Source organism: Elaeis guineensis, chromosome 5 (assembly GCF_000442705.2).
Source record: "Elaeis guineensis isolate ETL-2024a chromosome 5, EG11, whole genome shotgun sequence".
NCBI lineage: Eukaryota > Viridiplantae > Streptophyta > Magnoliopsida > Arecales > Arecaceae > Elaeis > Elaeis guineensis.
This window is the reverse complement of record NC_025997.2, coordinates 108,567,327-108,580,326: the sequence shown is the minus strand read 5'-3', so window position 1 is coordinate 108,580,326 and position 13,000 is coordinate 108,567,327. Positions and strand designations below refer to the sequence as shown.

Sequence of the window (13,000 nt, the reverse complement as noted above, 5' to 3'; positions counted from 1 at the left end):
TTCGGCTAAGATTGTTCCTGTTTTCACTTAGAGACAAGGCTAAAGCATGGTTACAGTCTCTTCCTGCTGACTCGATCACCACTTGGAATGACTTAGCACAAAAATTTTTGGCAAAATTCTTTCCACCTACTAAGACTGCCAAGTTGAGGACTGACATCCAAACCTTCGTGCAATTCGACATGGAGACCTTATATGAAGCCTGGGAAAGGTTCAAGGATCTGCTTAGGAGGTGTCCACACCATGGGCTGCCTAAATGGTTGGTTGTGCAAACCTTCTACAATGGGCTGAACAACCATACCAGAATTAATATTGATGCTGCTGCTGGAGGTTCATTGATGGAGAAGTCGCTTGATGAGGTCTATGATCTTTTGGAGGAAATGGCCAACAACAATTACCAATGGCCCAATGAGAGAAACATGGCGAGGAGACCTGCTGGGGTTCATGAGATAGACGCTATTACTGCACTCAATGCAAAGGTAGATACTCTTTTCAAAAAATTAGATCATTTGTCTATTAATGCTGTTAATACTCGTGTGCAGACCTGTGAGATGTGTACTGGGCAACATGCTACTCGAGATTGCCCGATTGACAGCTCATTCATGCCTCCAGTACAAGAACAAGTGCAATATGTGGCAAACCAAAAAAGACAACAGAACAATCCATACTCAAACACCTACACGCCTGCCTGGAAGAACCATCCAAATTTTTTCTGAGAAAATCAACAGCAACAACAGAATTATCAGAATAGAGGACTACCTAGTTTTCCACAGCAAGAAAAGAAGTCTAACCTGGAAGAATTGGTTGCAACTTTCACCAAGGCCACTACTGATTTCATGGGTGAAACTAAGGCAAACTTTCAAAACCAGCAAGCTGCCATTAAAAACTTGAAAATACAAATGGGACAGTTGGCCAACATGGTAGCTAACAGAACTCAAGGGTCATTTCCTAGCAATACTGAAACGAACCCGAAGGAGCATATGAAGACAATTATCTTGAGGAGTGGAAAACAACTAGGAGAACAACAAGGGAAAGAGCCTGTTAAAGAACAAGTAAAGGAACAAACTCAAGAAGAGACTGCGGTCAAAGAGAAGCTAAAAGAGAAAAAAGAAGAGCCAGTAAAGCCCTACAATCCACCAGTTCCTTTTCCTCAAAGGCTCAAGCAAAGTAAGGATGACAAGAACTTTCTGAAGTTTTTGGAGGTCTTCAAGAAACTACACATAAATATTTCATTTGCGGAGGCATTAGCTCAGATGTCTAGCTATGCCAAATTCTTGAAGGACATCCTTTCCAAAAAGAGAAGGCTAGAGGACCATGAGACAGTCATGCTCACCGAAGAGTGCAGTGCAATCATTCAGAACAAGTTGCCATCAAAATTAAAGGATCTAGGGAGCTTTACAATTTCATGCAATATTGGCAATATTGAATTCACTAAAGTATTGTGCGATTTAGGTGCTAGCATTAACTTAATGCCTTTATCTGTTTTCAGGAAGCTTGGACTAGGGGATGTGAAACCGACCAGTGTTTCATTACAACTAGCTGATCGATCGGTGACATATCCTAAAGGCATAGTGGAGGATGTATTAGTCAAGGTGGATAAATTTATCTTTCCAGTGGATTTCATTGTCTTAGATATGGAGGAAGATAGAGAGGTTCCGTTGATATTGGGGTGTCCATTCCTTGCAACAGGCAAGGCACTTATAAATGTCCATGAGGGTAGGCTTACTTTAAGAGTGGGACAAGAAGAGGTAATTTTTAACGTGCTTAATTCTTCTAAATATCCTCTTGAGAATGATGAATATTTTAGATTAGATGTGATTAATAAATTTGTTAGTGAAATAACTGACAATTCTGAATATGACTTGATTGATGGTGTTAAAAATAAATTTGAACAGTTAATTGAGCATGTTGATGTATTAAATGATGTTGAGAAAATACAGGATTCAGTAGAGGCTAAGCCAAACCCCAAGCTTGAGCTTAAGTAGCTCCCTTCTCACTTAAGATATGCATTCTTGAGAGACTCATCTATTTTTTCTGTCATTATATCTGCTCATTTGTCTGCTGAACAAGAGAAAAAATTGTTGCATGTGTTGAAAAAGCATAAGAAAGCACTAGGCTGGTCTATTGATGATATTAAGGGAATTAGTCCCAGTATATGCATGCATAAAATTTTAATGGAAGAAAACTACAAAGCTTCAATTGAGCATCAACGTAGGTTAAATCCTAATATGAAGGAAGTAGTTAGAGCTGAAGTAATGAAATTACTTGATGCAGGAATTATCTATCCTATTTCTGATAGTAATTGGATGAGTCCTGTTCAAGTAGTTCCTAAGAAAGGGGGGATGACTGTTATTACAAATAATAAAAATGAGCTGATACTCACTAGAATAGTCACTGGTTGGCGTGTGTGTATTGATTATAGGAAGTTAAACAAAGCCACACGAAAGGACCATTTTTCTTTGCCTTTTATTGACCAGATGCTTAAGAGATTGTCTGGATATCCCTTCTACTATTTTTTAGATGGTTATTCAGGATATTTTCAAATTTCTATTGTACCTGAGGATCAAGAAAAAACTATATTTACTTGTCCATATAGAACATTTGCATATAGGAGAATGCCATTTGGGTTATGTAATGCACCTACAACTTTTCAAAGATGTATGATGTCTATATTCTCTGATATGGTTGAAAAATTCATTAAAATCTTTATGGATAATTTTTTAATTTTTGGTCCTTCTTTTGATATGTGTTTGACTAACCTCTCCCAAGTTCTACAGCATTGTGAAGAAACTAATCTTGTATTGAACTGGGAGAAATGTCATTTTATGGTGTAGGAAGGAGTAGTTTTAGGCCATAAGATTTCATCTAGAGGGATAGAAGTAGACAAAGCAAAGGTGGAGGTCATTGAGAAATTACCACCACCAACATCTGTTAAAGGAGTGAGGAGTTTTTTAGGGCATGCTGGCTTCTATAGAAGATTTATAAAAGACTTCTCTAAAATTACCAAACCTCTTTGTAAATTATTGATCAAGGATGCGCCTTTTAAATTTACTGATGAGTGTTTAGTTACTTTTAACAGGTTAAAGAGAGAATTAATCTCAGCTCCTATCATCACTACACCTAACTGGAATCTACCATTTGAACTCATGTGTGATGCAAGCGACTATGCTATAGGAGCAGTCTTGGGACAAAGAAAGGAGAATAGACTTCATGTGGTGTACTATACGAGTCGAACACTGAATGATGCACAGTTAAATTATGCCACCATAGAGAAAGAGTTGCTCACTATTATTTTTGCTTTTGATAAATTTAGGCCATATCTTATAGGAGCAAAAATAATAGTTTATACTGATCACTTAGCAATTAAATATTTACTTGAAAAGAAGGATGCGAAACCGAGACTAATTCGTTGGGTGCTCTTATTGCAGGAATTTGACTTGGAGATTAGCGACAAGAAAGGAGCAGAAAATCTTGTAGCAGATCACTTGTCTCGGTTAGAGTTAAGTAAAGAAATTGAGAACACTGAGGTACCCATTAATAAGTCATTCCCTGATGAGCAATTATTTGCATTACTCACATCTAGTACACCCTGGTATGCTGATATTGTTAATTTTAAGACATGTGATATTATTCCTCCTGAATTTAATTACCAGCAAAAAAAAATTTATATGATGCAAAATATTATTTTTGGGAGGATCCATATTTATATAAGTATTGTCTAGATCAGCTTATTAGGAAATATGTGCCTGATGATGAAATTAAAAATATTTTAAAACATTGCCATTCATTAGAGTGTGGAGGCCATTTTGGATCCAACAAAACAGCTGCAAAAGTATTACAGTATGGTTTTTATTGGCCTAACATATTTAAAGATGCTATTGCTTTTGTTTCTTCTTGTGACCGATGTCAAAGAACTGAAAATATTTTTTTTAGACAGAAAATGCCACTAACCAATATCCTTGAAGTAGAACTGTTCGATGTGTGGGGATTAGATTTCATGGGGCCTTTTCCACCTTCTCATTCAAATCAATACATCATGGTGGTGGTGGATTATGTATCCAAATGGATTGAAGCAGTAGCACTTCCCTCTAATGATGCCAAAAGTATGCTCAAGTTCTTAAAGAAATACATATTCACACACTTTGGTATTCCAAAGGCTATCATCATGGATGGAGGTAAGCATTTTTGTAATCATTATTTGGATTTTCTATTGACAAAATATGGTGTTACTCATCGTGTAGGAACACCATATCATCCCCAAACAAGTGGACAAGTAGAGATCTCCAATCATGAAATTAAAAGAATATTGGAGACTACTGTCAACTCATCAAGAAAGGACTGGTCCCTAAAATTAGATGATGCATTATGGGCATATAGAACAGCATTCAAAATGCCAATTGGGATGTCCTCGTATCATCTAGTTTATGGAAAAGCATGCCATTTACCTGTGGAGCTAGAGCATCGAGCTTACTGGGCAACTAGGTTGCTAAATTTCAATATGAAAGCTGCTGGGGAGAAAAGATCATTACAGCTTAATGAACTTGATGAGTTCCGCCTCCATGCATATAAAAATGCAAGAATTTACAAGGAGAGAACGAAAAGATGGCATGACAAGCATATTGTGAGGCGTGAATTCTAAGGAAGACAAAAGGTGTTGCTGTATAACTCCCACCTAAAGCTATTTTCAGGCAAGCTCCGGTCTAGGTTGTCAGGTCCATTTAAGATTATACAAGTTTTTCCACATGGAGCTATTGAGCTAAAGAGTGGTGATAGGACCTTCAAGGTCAATGGGAAAAGGTTGAAGGAATACATAGATGGAGGATTTGAGCAACCGAAAACCTCCATATCACTGACAAAATGCATTGGGATAGTCAAGCTAACGATTATAAACTAGCGCTTCTTGGGAGGCAACCCAAGCAAAATTCTTTTTATTTTCTTTATTTTTGAGTCAATTTTAATCCTCACTATATTTTCAAGGTTTGAATGGACGTTGTTCACTTTTTATAGGCACATTGAAGAAGACAAGAGAGATAAAATGACTGAGGATGAGTTGCAAACTCGCACAAGTGTATAGGTATGCTACAAAAGGGAGTACTCCTAACCTTTAAGAATGCCTTGCTATAATATGTATTGTGATGATGATCTTATCATTGAGCACAATATCCAATTCAGGTTTGGGGGTGCATTTGCATGAGCATTTCGTATTAATAACATAGGATTGCCATTATATTTGCATCTTTATCTTTATTAAAAAAAAAAAATAGAATGATGATTCATTGATCACTTGTAAGGATATAGAGGGAGATAATTTTACCTTTGTATTATTGTTTGGCTATCTTAGCTTTAAATTTGGAAGTCAAATTCAGGGATTGACTGTTTTAAACTTGTAAATACTTAAATAAAATCTCGTATAGGAGATAGTTATTTTGCTTCGCCAATCCTATTTGTGAGCTTTGTTGTATTTGTTGAAATAAAATGTAGATAATTTATTTGAGAGAAATGATATAGGCATTCCTTTGGCATACCCTTTTTGATCCCTTGTATTTTCTTTTCATCCTATTGTGGGTAAATTCAGTGCAGGGGTAAAATGATAATTTTAAAACTTTTTCAAAATTATGATTTTACAACAAAAAAATATTAATTAATTTAATTAATTAACATAAATTTATCCTACACTAGGATCTAAATATGATATATAGTATGCATTCATTTAAATTTAAAATTCAAATTCGAACAGTAAACACTTTACTGTAATGTGTTCAGAACACAATACCTTTGTGCGGGTAGTAGATCATCGCAATCTGATCACCATCGAGAGAGTCTGATCATAGCAACGTAGTCACACAGTGTATCTGGTCTCTGCGGATCATCCACACGAAGCTCCCGATCTAATCGACTCTTCACGAGTGCTAGCTCGTTGTAGAGCCCTTTTGACGGTCGATGCTGATCGAACTCCTTCAATCGATGTCTGTCAATTCTTCAAACATTCTGGATCATCACCAGATGTGTTTGAGAGGATGTTGAAGATCTCTCTGAGATTTTATGGGCTCACGACATTCGTAGCTCACTTTCTCACTTCCCGAACCCCAGGCTAAAACTCTAGGGAACTCATCGAAAACCTTGCACCCACTTTTCTTTCTTTTTTTTCTTTTTCTCTTGGAAGGATATGGACTTCCTTCTCACGCACAAGACTTCCTCACATCCCAAAAATTTTTCTCCAAAAAAATCTTCTTCTTCTTCTTCTTGCACGCCCCACTCTTCACCTCCTTTTATAACAACGTCAAACGTCTTATCCAAAAGAAAGGATAAAGATGAGTAATTGCACATTTGAATTCAAATCAAATTTTTGAATTCAAATGGATACCAACTCATCCCTTATCTACTAAAGGTGTGAGGCATGGCTTAAATTGTGCATGAAGTAATTTCATGAGAAACTTTTTCTTATATAATAAATGGGGCGTAAAAAAAGGGATAAGGTGCAAAGATTGATTGCCCATTCAAATTCAAACTTTATTTTGAATTTGAATGGCCAACCAATCATCCTTATCCATTCATATGGCACATTAAAGTGGGGCATGGAGAGGGCTTGGCGTGAGAAAAAAATTCATGAGAAGTTCCTTCTCATGAATTCAAATGGGTGCAATGGAAGTGAGGTGGCGCATGGAGATTAGGTCAAGGTGGTTTAATTATTTAAACCAACCTAATTGAACCAAATAAGTTAGGTCCAATTAGACTAATTTAAATCCAACTTAATTAGACCTAATTAGGCTCAATAAAATCTTAATCAAATCAGAAATTGACTAAGCCCAACCCTTGATCAAATCAGGGACCAAACCATCTCGACGATTAGGTCAACTCTTAACCTAATCGGGTCAAACCCAACTGAATCCAATTCAATTGGACTTGATCCAAAAATAATTACTCAATCAAATTGAGTTAATTAGTGATCAAATCACTAATAAAACCTCTCATAAATACTTTGTGCAAATTCGATGGGCAATCGGGCATCAGAATTCATCGATATGTAACTCTGATCGAAAAGTCCCAACCAGTGGGACTCTTGACCCCGATATCCATAATGTGTGGAACTCGTGATCAGAGAATCCTGATTCTTGATCACTGAGTTCCAAACATGTAGGATTCTACACCAGCCATCAGATCAGATAGGAACCTCTAATGTGTGTGACTCCGCAGGTTCGAACCTAAGCCGATAGCACAGGAACCAATTTCTGTACTAATCGAAGTGACCATCTAGTAATGGTACTCGACGTCCGGATAGGTCGAAGAGTCGCAATCGCAACACTCAAAACCTACATGAATATGGTTACTGTATAATTCATCCTTTTGACCCTTGTGTTTAGGACGACTCAAGGTTAAACTGTCAACCCTGATCAGATCATCCGAATCATGCTCAACTCAAACAGTCCTGTGACTCCTCACAAAGACTACCCTGGCCAAAGTTTTGCTAAATTGAAACACGACTGTACACAGCTCCTAAATTGAGTGGTCAATCCCATCTTGACACACGCACCGATAAGTCAAGTACTTAACTACACCCAGCAGCCTTCCGTCACTGAATTAAAAATTCAGGTAGTCCAGTGCCTAAGTGCAATGAGTTGCTTGCAAGTCACTGTGGCGGTCTCAGATCGGAGGAATATTTATACCCATATTCCATCGGAGCAAATCTTGACAGCATAAATAGCTCCGAAGTTGGTCACATTCAGTGCAGATGTACCCTTACATCTCACCTGTATGCCATACCAGTGTCTCCACACTCATTGATTAAGAGGACAACCAACCTATATGGCACACAACGACCTATGCTTGATAAACGTTGTCGTCCTTAGTAACAACGTATCATTTGATCGTGAACAGATTTAAGGACTAAACGACAAATCCTCCTTTGTCGAGTCTAAATAGTCCTAAGGACTTCACCACAACATAGGAGTTCATTAGAAGATGAAATATTTTATGATGAAAAATATCAAAATAATTTTTATTAATTCATAATTCATGTATAAATATAAAAAATGAGCACAACCGTCAACAGGCTGATGATTGGCTTTGGGACACTATTCCCAACAATCTCTCACTTGGCCTAAAGCCAATCAGTGCAGTATCTAATACCCATCTTCGACTTGTAGTTGTTGAACTCCTTCACTGCAATGGCTTTAGTGAATGGGTCAGCCAAGTTCTACTTTCCGTCAATCTTCTGAAGGTCGACGTCACCTCGATCCAAAATTTTTCGGATGAGATGGTAGCAGCACAGAATATGCTTCGTCCGCTGGTGTGCCTTGGGTTCTTTCACCTGGGCAATGGCTTCAGAGCTGTCACAATAGAGCAGAACTGAACCAACAAGGGAGGGTGCTACTCCGAGCTTAGTGATGAATTTCCTCAGCCACACCGCTTCTTTGGCAGCATCTGATGCAGCAACATACTCCGCCTCCTAAACTGAATCAGCCACTGTGTGTTGCTTGGAACTCTTCCAGCATATAGCTCCACCGTTAAGGATAAAAATAAATCCCGATACACTTTTGCTGTCATCGTGATCAGACTGAAAACTAGAGTCTGTAAATCCTATAAGTCTCAAGTCCGATTCATCATAAACAAGCCACTGGTCCTTAGTATTTCTTAAATACTTCAGGATGGTTTTAACAACCTTTCAGTGATTCGCCCCTGGATCAGATTGGTATCTACTCACTACCCCTAGTGAGTATGCCACATCTGATCGTGTACATGTCATGGCATACATGATAGATCCCATTGTCGAAGCATATGGAATCCTACCCATACGCTCTCTCTCTTGAGGTGTTGTCGGACAATCCCTCTTCGAGAGAGAAATTCCATGGCCTATCGGAAGATAGCCTTTCTTGAAATTCTCCATGCTGAACCTCTTCAGCATAGTATCAATGTACGTGGACTGAGATAAACCAAGCAATCGTTTAGATCTATCCCTATAGATCCTCATCCCTAGGATGTAGGAAGCTTCTCCCAAATCCTTCATGGAGAACTGTGACGACAGCCAAATCTTTATTTCCTGTGATGTAGGGACATCATTTTCGATTAATAGAATATCATCCACATACAATACAAGAAATACCACTACTGGACCATTAGCCCACTTATAAATGTAGAGCTCTTCTCTGTTCTTAACGAAGCCATACGTCTTGATCGTCCTATCAAAATGTATGTTCCAACTCCGGGATGCCTGCTTAAGTCCATAAATGGACCTCTGTAGTCTGCACACCTTAGACTCATCTGTGGATGTGAATCCTTCAGTTTTTATCATATACACCTCTTCGTCCAGTTCTCCATTTAGGAAAGCTGTCTTCACATCCATCTGCCAGATTTCATAGTCCAGATGGATAGCTATTGCAAGCATAATCCGAATAGATTTGAGCATTGCCACAGGAGAAAATGTCTCGTCATAGTCTATACCATAACATTGACGATATCCCGTGGCAACCAGACGGGCTTTATAGGTTTTCACCTTTCCGTCTGCGCCCCTCTTCCTCTTAAAGACCCACTTACACCCTATGCATTTTACTCCTTCGGGTGGGTCAACCAATATCCACACATCGTTGACCTTCATGGACTCTATTTCAAATTTCATGGCCTCTAGCCATTTCTCAGAGTCAGGTCTCTGCATTGCATCCATGTAGGTGATTGGATCCTCATCATTTTCATCAAGTTCGATAGGATCGCCGTCCCGGACCAAGAAATCATAGTATCTATCTGGTTGACGTGGTACTCTATCAGATCGCCTTAAGGGTGCTTGAACAATGGGCTCCGGATCTGATCTAACCAAATCCGATTCAGGTTCAGTAACTTGTGTCGATTTTTCCATCTACCGAAGTTCGTCAAGTTTGACCTTAGAGGCAACAGTCCCTTCACCAAGGAACTCTTTTTCCAAAAAGATTGCCTTAAGGCTGACCAATACTTTTTGCTCATCAGCTAGGTGGAAGTAATACCCTTTGGTCTCTTTTGGGTACCCTATAAAATTATACTTGTCAGACCTAGGTCCAAGCTTGTCCGTAATTAAATATTTAACATAAGCTAGACACCCCCAAACCCTAAGGTGCGAGAGTACTGGCTTACGTCCTATCCATATCTCATATAGCATTTTGGTTACAGATTTACTCGAAACTCTATTTAGAAGGTAACAAGCCGATTCGAGTGCATATCCCCAGAGGAAGATCGACAGACCAGCAAACCCCATCATGGATCGAACCATGTCCAATAAGGTCCAATTCCTCCTTTCAGATACACCATTATGTTGTGGTGTTCCAGGAGGAGTCCACTGAGAGAGAATCTCATTCTCCCCAAGATATGTTAGAAAATCATTGAAAAGGAATTCACCTCCTCGATCAGATCGAAGAGTTTTAATACACTTTTCAGTTTATTTTTCTACCTCATTTCGGAATAGTTTGAACATTTCAAATGACTCCGACTTATGCTTCATTAAATAGACATACCCATACCTCGATAGGTCGTCTGTGAAGGTTATGAAGTATAAATATCCACCTCTTGCACTTGAGCTCATGGGTCCACATACATCAGAATGTACCAGACCCAAGAGTTCACGGGCTCACTCACCTTTTCCAGTAAAAGGTGATTTGGTCATTTTACCAAGAAGACAGGACTCACAGGTTGGAAGTGATTCACAATCACCTACTTCAAGAATTCTTTCTTAAGCCAATCTGTTTATCCTGTTCTTATTGATATGACCTAGCCTACAGTGCTAAAGGTAGACTTCTGACACATTATCTATTCTAGGACGTTAACCGGAGGTTTGAACCACATTAACAGGTTGTGATAGAAAGTAAATTCCATTATTAAGTTGTCCAACAAACATTGTAACACCATTCAAAATGATATTGCAAACATTTTCTTTTATTAAAAATTGATAACCGTTCATAGCCAAAAGGCCTACAAAAATAATATTTAATAAAAAACTTGGACAATAGTGACATTCACTCAGAATTACGTTTTGAGAATTGATTACAAGGTTCATGATTCTTAATGCTAGAACTGGAACTTTGCTTCCATCTCCAACGTTCAGAAATCTCTCGCCTTCATCAAATCTCCTACTGACCTGTAGACCCTACATCGAATTGCAAATATGATAAGGGCTTCCGGTATCCAATACCCAGACAGTAGAAAAGTTGCAAGATGTTATAATATAAGTACCTTGCTTCTTCTTCAGCCTGTTTGGGTCCAGAGAGGCAAAGTATAGAGGATAGTTCCTCTTCCAGTGCCCCTGCTTCTTGCAAAAGAAGCACTCCACTTGGCTCTGGTCGAGCTTGTGCTTCTTGGTCTGACCTTGTGCAGACGTCCCAGCATGCAGCTGCACCTTCTTATTCTTCTTCTTCTTGTTCTTCTTCTTCCCTTTCTTAAAGGATCGACGACTAGAAGAAGACCCTCCCACAACATTCACCAACTCCTTATGGAGCTGGTGATCCTTCTCAAAGTTCTGTAGCAATCCCAACAAGCCGTGGTAGTTCACTGCAGGCTTTGTCATCCAAAAATGAGTAAGAAAGGGGTGGAAGGACTTGGGTAATGAATTAAGGATCGCATCCTTACCGAGCTGCTCGTGTAGGAGAAAGTCCAGTTTACTTAGGCGCTCAATCATTTCGATCATGTACAGTACATGATCAGTGACTGAGGCTCCATCCCTCATCCGAGCATTGAAAATGGCACAACTAGTTTTGTGCCTTTCAACATCGTCAGGCGTGCCAAAAAAGTTGTTCAACATTTGAAGCATCTCCTGTGGCTGGGCGTTCTCGAACCTACGGCTGAACTCATCATTCATTGCCGCCAGCATAATGCACCGAATAGTGGTGCGATCATTGAACCACTTCTGATAAGTGTCTCGGACCGTCCCTCTAACGTTCGGGGCTGGCTCCTCAGGTGTCGGATCCGTTACTATATAGAGGATCCGCTCATGCTCAAGGATGATTTTTAATTTTCGATACCAGCTGTCGAAATTAGGTCTCATGAGCTTGTCATTATCTAATAATGATCGGAGCGACAGGATAGTGGCCATAGCTGCATAAAGAAAAACCAGACCTCTATTAGTACATAAATTATAAATACTAAAGACTTGGACTTTAGTCTAAAGTTTCTCTCAGTATTTTTACGAACTGGTAGCCTCAACCTCAAATTCGAGGAATTACTTTAATTCCTTAGTGGGTACTAGAATCCACACAGACTACACACGAGCCTAACTTTGGTTGGTCAACCTATGTGCATCTATGGGTAGGTTCATAATCAGTTGTTTCTCTAAACAACTTCTAGTAATTGATTTTGCCCCAGAACCTAATCAGTAGGCTTTGGCCTCTACTGGAAAGATCTGGTTAGGTCCAACCATTAACATGATTTGATTTGGTGAATCGGACCAATAAATGATCAGGCCCGACTTTGGCCGGCCAACCTGACCACCATCAGAAAGACTCAAATCAAATTATCATATTATGAATGATAATTCCATTAGTCAATAAGCACCAGGCCTTTGGGCCTCCAATGATTATTAAACTAATGGACTCATTATCACTCACTTAAAGGGAGGCTATGACTTAGTTATCAATATAACTTAATCATTTTTAGGGACCTAATAATTTTTGAGGATTTTATTAAAGAATAGATGAGAAGAAAATATCCAGCCAATTTCAATCCTCCCACTGACTTCACCAAGTCAGATTAAAAAAAAAATTAATTAAAGCTGGCATTAGGAGCACCTAAATCAGTCAAACTGATTTACCTAATGACATGGGTGAGCCCTAATCATCAAGTGATCTAATCAAAACCTAATTCACCAGATTGGCCAGATAAGTGAGATCAGTGGTGGGGATAAGCTATTAACTCGTCAGAGATCGAATCACTGCGAGTAGCTCCCGCTTAAAAATCACTGATCAAAATGCCAAACTTACCTTAGACACCAACCAGTTTATTAGTTTTAATTTGATCAACTTAGTAAATAGGGTTCCACCGCGTAGCCATGAAT

At 38.9% G+C, this 13,000-nt stretch overlaps 1 pseudogene; it reads left to right on the top strand.

Annotated features, from left to right (window-relative positions):
• Positions 1 to 5,213, top strand: part of LOC140858024 (uncharacterized) — a 46,318-nt pseudogene extending 41,105 nt beyond the window's left edge.
• Positions 5,214 to 13,000: the final 7,787 nt, after the last annotated feature.